The 6,932-nt window shown below is 53.3% G+C and overlaps 1 non-coding gene across 1 annotated transcript in view; it reads right to left on the reverse strand.

The window, feature by feature from the left end:
- The window catches only part of LOC121868174, a 4,340-nt gene extending 3,851 nt beyond the window's left edge, over positions 1-489 (reverse strand). The window contains exon 1 of the ribosomal RNA XR_006089340.1: positions 1-489. This exon is cut by the window's left edge and continues 3,851 nt beyond it. This is a non-coding gene — a ribosomal RNA (large subunit ribosomal RNA).
- Positions 490-6,932: the final 6,443 nt, after the last annotated feature.

The raw sequence follows: 6,932 nt of genomic DNA on the forward strand, positions 1-6,932 counted from the left end.
GACGAGCTGAATCCCCTCAGTTCGACCTTCGAGTTTCCACCCGTTTGGCTCTTAACGGTTTCACGTACTCTTGAACTCTCTCTTCAAAGTTCTTTTCAACTTTCCCTCACGGTACTTGTTGGCTATCGGTCTCGTGGTCATATTTAGCCTTAGATGGAGTTTACCACCTGCTTTGGGCTGCACTTTCAAGCAACCCGACTCTACAGAGAGGCCCTTTCCGACCGTCCCATCTGTACCCTCACGGGCGCCGCCATACGGGCCTGTCACCCTCCATGGGCAGTGGCCGCTTTCAAGCTTGACTTAGACGGTATGGGACGGCGTGCTGGACCCTCTGAAACGCAACACCCCTCGTGCCCGAAGACATCGAGGTTATGCGCTGGGCTTTTCCCGGTTCAGTCGCCCTTACTAAGGGAATCCCTGTTGGTTTCTTTTCCTCCGCTTATTAATATGCTTAAATTTGGCGGGTATCTCTCTCCTACTACGAGGTCGATCGTGGTCTCATCATCCTTAGGGGGAACAAGTTCCCCAACCACGAAGCGGAAGACGCTCTGCCACCGACTTTCTTCACCACCGACATTACCAGGCAGGAAGGTTTGAGGGGCTTGTCGCGGGGGTACCAGCGGCCATGGCGCCGGCACTCCCACCCCTGACTCCGTTCCTTCTCATTGAGTGGTAAATAGCCAATAGGAAAAGTGTTCCAGCAGAACATCTCTCGCAGAGTCATATACACACACAGTTTTAATGCATATACGCTCGTGTTCCGCCCTTACTCAGCCGCACCTTTGCCGCTTAAACTTTGACCTCTTTCCCCGTTCCCGCATGCCACAGCAGTGGCACTTGTTTATCCGGAGAAAGAGAGCGAGAGTCGCAGTATTAATTGGCGTGAGCGGCCTTTCCGGCTGCAGAACTAGTGCTCTATCCCGGCGAGCGCCGTTATGAGGCGCAACACCGTCTTTAACGCGTTTAGAGAGAACTCCCCCTGCCTCCCTCCCAGTCATGAGATAGACGTGGATTCGTGGCGAACTCTCAAAGAGAACGCCCACACCGCGTCTGACCGTGGGAGAGGGTGGAGGAGCGCGTGAGGAAGAGCACGGCGTCACCCAAGCATTCTCATCTCTCTGCCTGCACCACTACATGGTAGACTGCGGGCCCAGGCGCACTCATCAATTTAGGTTCCACTGCAATGCATGCCAAGCACTCTTTTCGAGGTGATAGACGAAATTCCGGCGGGGCTTACTTAAAAGATATCCGACCGGTTTCGTTTCCTCTTCGTGGGATGGAGTGCCTCTTAGAACATGTGCAGCATCAGCCATGAGCGGCCGACGGCCATTCGTGTCTCTGTGGACAGCAGGCAAAAGAGCGCCGCCTCCAGTTATTTGCGGGGCGACAACTGTAAGCTTTTGTTGTCGGTTGAATGTGGGTGCGCCAAGTCCATGGTTTGCTGATGAGCGTAAACGCTTGTTTTTAAGGCCGCATACCGGCGCGAAGCGTGACGATTAAACCCCAAAGGCGGAAGCTCGGTTCGGGTTACCCTCGTGTCGGGAGACAGTCAGCAGGCACCGAACTCGCAGCAACCCGATGGATGTATATTTCAGCCCTCGTGGGGTAGGCGTGACAAGCTCATATGGCTGCCGCCGCCGCAATGCCTCTTGCGTTCAACAGCCGATGTATCTGGTGATATGCGATTCACATACCGACCGCGGTTGCTGCGGTCTTCATGACCCAGGCGAGTGATCCCCGTTAAGAGTTGTGTATTTGCCATTTGGTCTTTTGCGACTAACCATCACAGGTCGAGAGTCTCAATAGAAAAGGGTTTTGACAGACATAGCCCAAGTTGTGGTTTGGGTTTGGCCGGACGACTTGTTGTTGTTTTTGGACACTTGAATTTCACTCTTTTTGGGTCAAGAGGCTTATTCGCCGGTAGTAAGGAACGGACGGGCAGCCGTCCAAAGCCCCGTCCGTCCTCCTCCGGTCTTCGCGCTCTCGCCCGAGTGTGGTCCACCTACAGCGTGGTGGTACCTATTTTTGGTGCGGGGGCCGGGATTGTCCTCTTTCGCTGCTGGAGTTGCCAGAGCAGAGCCCGAGACCGCCCAAATCAGGAGAGTAGTAGTAGTTTTAAGGGCGCCCCGTTCTCTTTCTCTCTGTTAATGATCCTTCCGCAGGTTCACCTACGGAAACCTTGTTACGACTTTTACTTCCTCTAAATGATCAAGTTTGGACATCTTTCCGTCAGCTCGAGGCGACGACCCCAGAAAACCCTCGCGGGCAACGGGGCCGACAATCCAAGAGCGCCAGTCCGAAGGCCTCACTAAATCATTCAATCGGTAGTAGCGACGGGCGGTGTGTACAAAGGGCAGGGACGTAGTCAGCGCAAGCTGATGACTTGCACTTACTGGGAATTCCTCGTTCATGGGAAACAATTGCAAGCCCCAATCCCTATCAAGAAAGGCTTTGAACGGGTTACCCGCTCCTCTCGGAGGGGGAAAACTCGTTGATCCCTTCAGTGTAGCGCGCGTGCGGCCCAGAACATCTAAGGGCATCACAGACCTGTTATTGCTCAATCTCATGCGGCTAGAATTGCCGCTTATCCCTCTAAGAAGAAGTTGCGAACTGGACACCATTTTCTGGAGATCCGTCGACTACTTAGTAGGCCAGAGTCTCGTTCGTTATCGGAATTAACCAGACAAATCGCTCCACCAACTAAGAACGGCCATGCACCACCACCCACCGAATCGAGAAAGAGCTCTCAATCTGTCAATCCTTCCGGTGTCTGGGCCTGGTGAGGTTTCCCGTGTTGAGTCAAATTAAGCCGCAGGCTCCACTCCTAGTGGTGCCCTTCCGTCAATTCCTTTAAGTTTCAGCTTTGCAACCATACTTCCCCCGGAACCCAAAGACTTTGGTTTCCCGGAAGCTGCCCGCCGGGTCATGGGAATAACGCCGGCGGATCGCTAGTTGGCATCGTTTATGGTTAGAACTAGGGCGGTATCTGATCGCCTTCAGACCTCTAACTTTCGTTCTTGATTAATGAAAACATCGCAAATGCTTTCGCAGTAGTTCGTCTTACGTGACGGTCAGGAAATTTCTACCTCTAAGCGTCCTGTATCTGAATGCCCCCGCCATTCGATTAGTCATTACCTCTGGTTCCGAAAACCAACAAAATAGAACCGAGGTCCTATTCCATTCCATGCATCACCATTCGGGCCGTCAAATAGCCTGCTCTGAGCACTCGTTGCTGTCCGCTCTCCAGCACTCAGGACACTCGACAAAACATCCGTGCGAGAGAGCGGCCGAGGGCAGCTTCGGGCGTGACAGTAAACGCAGGCGATTACCGTCAGTCAGGAACCAGGATCCAACTCGAGCTTTTAACGCAACAACTTTAATATCGCTATTGGAGCTGGAATTACCGCGGCTGCTGGCACCAGACTTGCCCTCCAATGGATACTCGTTAAAGGATTTAAAGTGTACTCATTCCGATTGCGAGGCCTCGGATGAGACTCACATCGTTATTTTTCGTCACTACCTCCCCGTGCCGGGAGTGGGTAATTTGCGTGCCTGCTGCCTTCCTTAGATGTGGTAGCCGTTTCTCAGGCTCCCTCTCCGGAATCGAACCCTGATTCCCCGTTACCCGTTATAGCCATTGTAGGCGCATAACCTACAATCGAAAGCTGATAAGGCAGACACTTGAAAGAAGCGGCGCCCGTGCGGAGACCGTGCGCTCAGCCCGAAGTTATTCAGATTCACCACAGGTGGGTTACGGACCGGGGCCCGACCAGTTTTGAACTAATAAAAGCGCTCTTCCCTTGCGGTCAGAGACCAATTGCATGTATTAGCTCTAGAATTGCCACAGTTATCCAAGTAAGTGGGTTTACAGATCCAATGAAACATAGCTGATTTAATGAGCCATTCGCGGTTTCGCCTTAAATCGGCTTGTACTTACACATGCATGGCTTAATCTTTGAGACAAGCATATGACTACTGGCAGGATCAACCAGGTAGCTGCTGCTGTTGGCGGCGCCTGTCACGGCGGCCAAAATAGTGAGATTGAGAGAGAGGCAGAAGACATTGGGCGAGGGACCGCACGTTGGCCTTAGAGAAATAGCAAACCAGATGATCAGATCTAACTGCACCTTCTCTTGCTATCCTCGGCGCCGGCAGCGCCACCGTGTGTGCCAATCTCCTCCCTTATCCGCTCCTCTTTGCCCCAGCTCCAGCGAGGCAGCCGACATTGGGCGAGGGACCGCACGTTGGCGAATCTCCTCCCTTATCCGCTCCTCTTCTCGCCACTGGCGAATATGAAGACATTGAGCGAGGACGCCCGCGATTGGCCTTAGAGGAAATAGCAAACCAGATGATCAGATCGAAGCTGCCTTCTCGCTGTCCTCGGCGCCGCTTGGCCTCACGGTATCAATGCCAATCTCCTCCACTTATCTCCTCTTCTCTTTGCCCCAGCGAGGCAGCCGACATTGGGCGAGGGACCGCACGTTGGCCTTAGAGAAATAGCAAACCAGATGATCAGATCAAACTGCACCTTCTCTTGCTATCCTCGGCGCCGGCAGCGCCACCGTGTGTGCCAATCTCCTCCCTTATCCGCTCCTCTCCTCTTTACCCAGCTCCAGCGAGGCAGCCGACATTGGGCGAGGGACCGCACGTTGGCCAATCTCCTCCCTTATCGGCTCCTCTTCTCTTCTCTTTGCCCCAGCGAGGCATAAGACATTGGGCGAGGGACCGCACATTGGCCCATCTCCTCCTCTCTCTCTTTCTCTTACTGTTTGTGGGGACGTGGGCTCATGAGCGCCATCGTCGCCCAATATTGGTTAGGTTGTGTATTTCACGGGTGGGAACCGCCATCATCGTTGTTAGGTGATGGGGTAACCCAACGTGTGCTTTGACGAGTTTTGGCTGCTAAACTCTCTTTTTAGTATACTCGGCTCCCAGACTGCGCCCTGGTCGTATTGAACCATGAGCGTTGTCTATGCACATTTAGGGTAGCCGTTTGCGCGTGGAATAGTGCAATGAATCTCGGTCAAGAGACGGTTGGGCGCTGCATTGAAGGCCGGCACAGACGCGAAGACGGGGTGATCAACCAACGCAAGTCCGCTAAGTTGGGCAGACAGCAAGGCGAAGGGGAGCCCCGTTCCGGACTGAAAGGCCGCAGCATATGCTGTGACGGAAACTAGTAGTAAATTGGCGTGTGCTGCGCCGAGGAAGAGAAGAGAGGCGAATCAAATAATGTCCGGAGAGACCTGGCAAAAGGTTGCATTTGATAGGCACGACCTCTCGCCATAAGCCAGCTCCTGCCGTTCCTCTGATCCCAGTAGAGACTAAATCTCTCTCTCAACTATAACCAGCCATTGCAGGGCAGGGAAGCGACGGCAATTTTGGTTGTTGTTTTGAATGCCGCGCTTTGCTTCGCAGAGGCGCCGAAGCGCTCCGCTGGGGGGCGGAAGATATTTCACACCGAATATGTGTGTGAAGGCACCCTCTCCCCTTAATATAGTGAAATAGTGCAATCCAGCATACAAGGTCGGACGATAGGACATTCACCGTACCGCACCTCGAGAGTGGATGTTGGGTAAGGTTAAAACCGGACTGTTCGCAGACAGCCGAATAACCCGGTTCCGGACTAATTGGTGGATGCAACATCATGATGATGCTGCTGCTGTCGCGGAAACCGCAGTGGCGACGTGAGAGAGTAATAATGTTCAATAGGGAGAGCGACCTGGCTAGTGTAATTGATAGATCGCGAGCCTACTCGCCATTAGCCCGCTCCACTGCCATTCCTCTGACCCAATGAGACTATTCTCTCTCTCGCTCTCCTTCTGCTCCAGCCATTGCAGGGCAGGGAGAGGAAATCGACGGCAATTTTGGTTGTTGTTTTTGAATGCCGCGTTTTGCTTCGCAGAGGCGCCGACGCGCTCCGCTGGGGGGCGGAAGATATTTCACATCGAATATGTGTGTGAAGGCACCCTCTCCCCTTAATATAGTGAAATAGTGCAATCCAGCATACAAGAGCGGACGATAGGACAGTCACCGTACCGCACCTCGAGGGTGGACGTTGGTTGATCGTTTGTTAGGCAAGGTTAAAACCTGACTGTTCGCGAACAGCCGAATAACCCGGTTCCGGACTTACAATAGACGCAACATCATGATGCTGCTGCTGTCGCGGAAACCGTGGTGGCGACGTGCGCGCCGAGAGAGTAATAATGTTCAATTGGGAGACAGACCTGGCTAGTGAAATTCATAGATCGCGCTCCACTGCCATTCCTCTGACCCCATGAGACTATTTTCTCTCTCTCTCTCTCTCTCTCTCTCTTCTTCTTCTGCTGCTGCTGCTTATATCACAGCCATTGGGGCGGGAAGCGGCGGCAACTTTGGTTGTTTGTTTTGAATGCCGCGCTTTGCTTCATAGAGCATCGGCCTCCGCTGGGGGCGGAAGATGTTCCACCGAATGGGTGTGTGAAGGCACCCTCTCCATAATGGTGAAATAGTGCAATCCAGCATATTACAAGAGCCGGACGATAGGACGGTCACCGTCACCGCACCTCGAGGTGGAAGTTGTTTGATCGTTTGTTGAGCAAGGTTAAAGCCCGACTGTTCGCGAACAGCCGAATGGCAATTCCGGACTTACAATAGACACAACATCATGATGCTGCTGCTGTCACGGAACCCGTGGTGGCGACGTGTGCGCCGAGAGAGAGTAATAATGTTCAATAGGTAGACAGACCTGGCTAGTGAAATTCATAGATCGCCCTCCACAGCCATTCCTCTGACCCCATGAGACTATTTTCTCTAAAAAACCTTCTGCTGCTCCAGCCAATACAGGGCAGGGAAGGGAAAGCCACGGCAGCTTTGGTTGTTGTTTTTGAATGCCGCGCTTTGCTTCGCAGAGGCGCCGAAGCGCTCCGCTGGGGGGCAGAAGATATTCCACACAG

The sequence above is a fragment of the Homarus americanus genome, unplaced genomic scaffold (genome assembly GCF_018991925.1).
Source record: "Homarus americanus isolate GMGI-L3 unplaced genomic scaffold, GMGI_Hamer_2.0 scaffold59384, whole genome shotgun sequence".
Taxonomy (NCBI): domain Eukaryota; kingdom Metazoa; phylum Arthropoda; class Malacostraca; order Decapoda; family Nephropidae; genus Homarus; species Homarus americanus.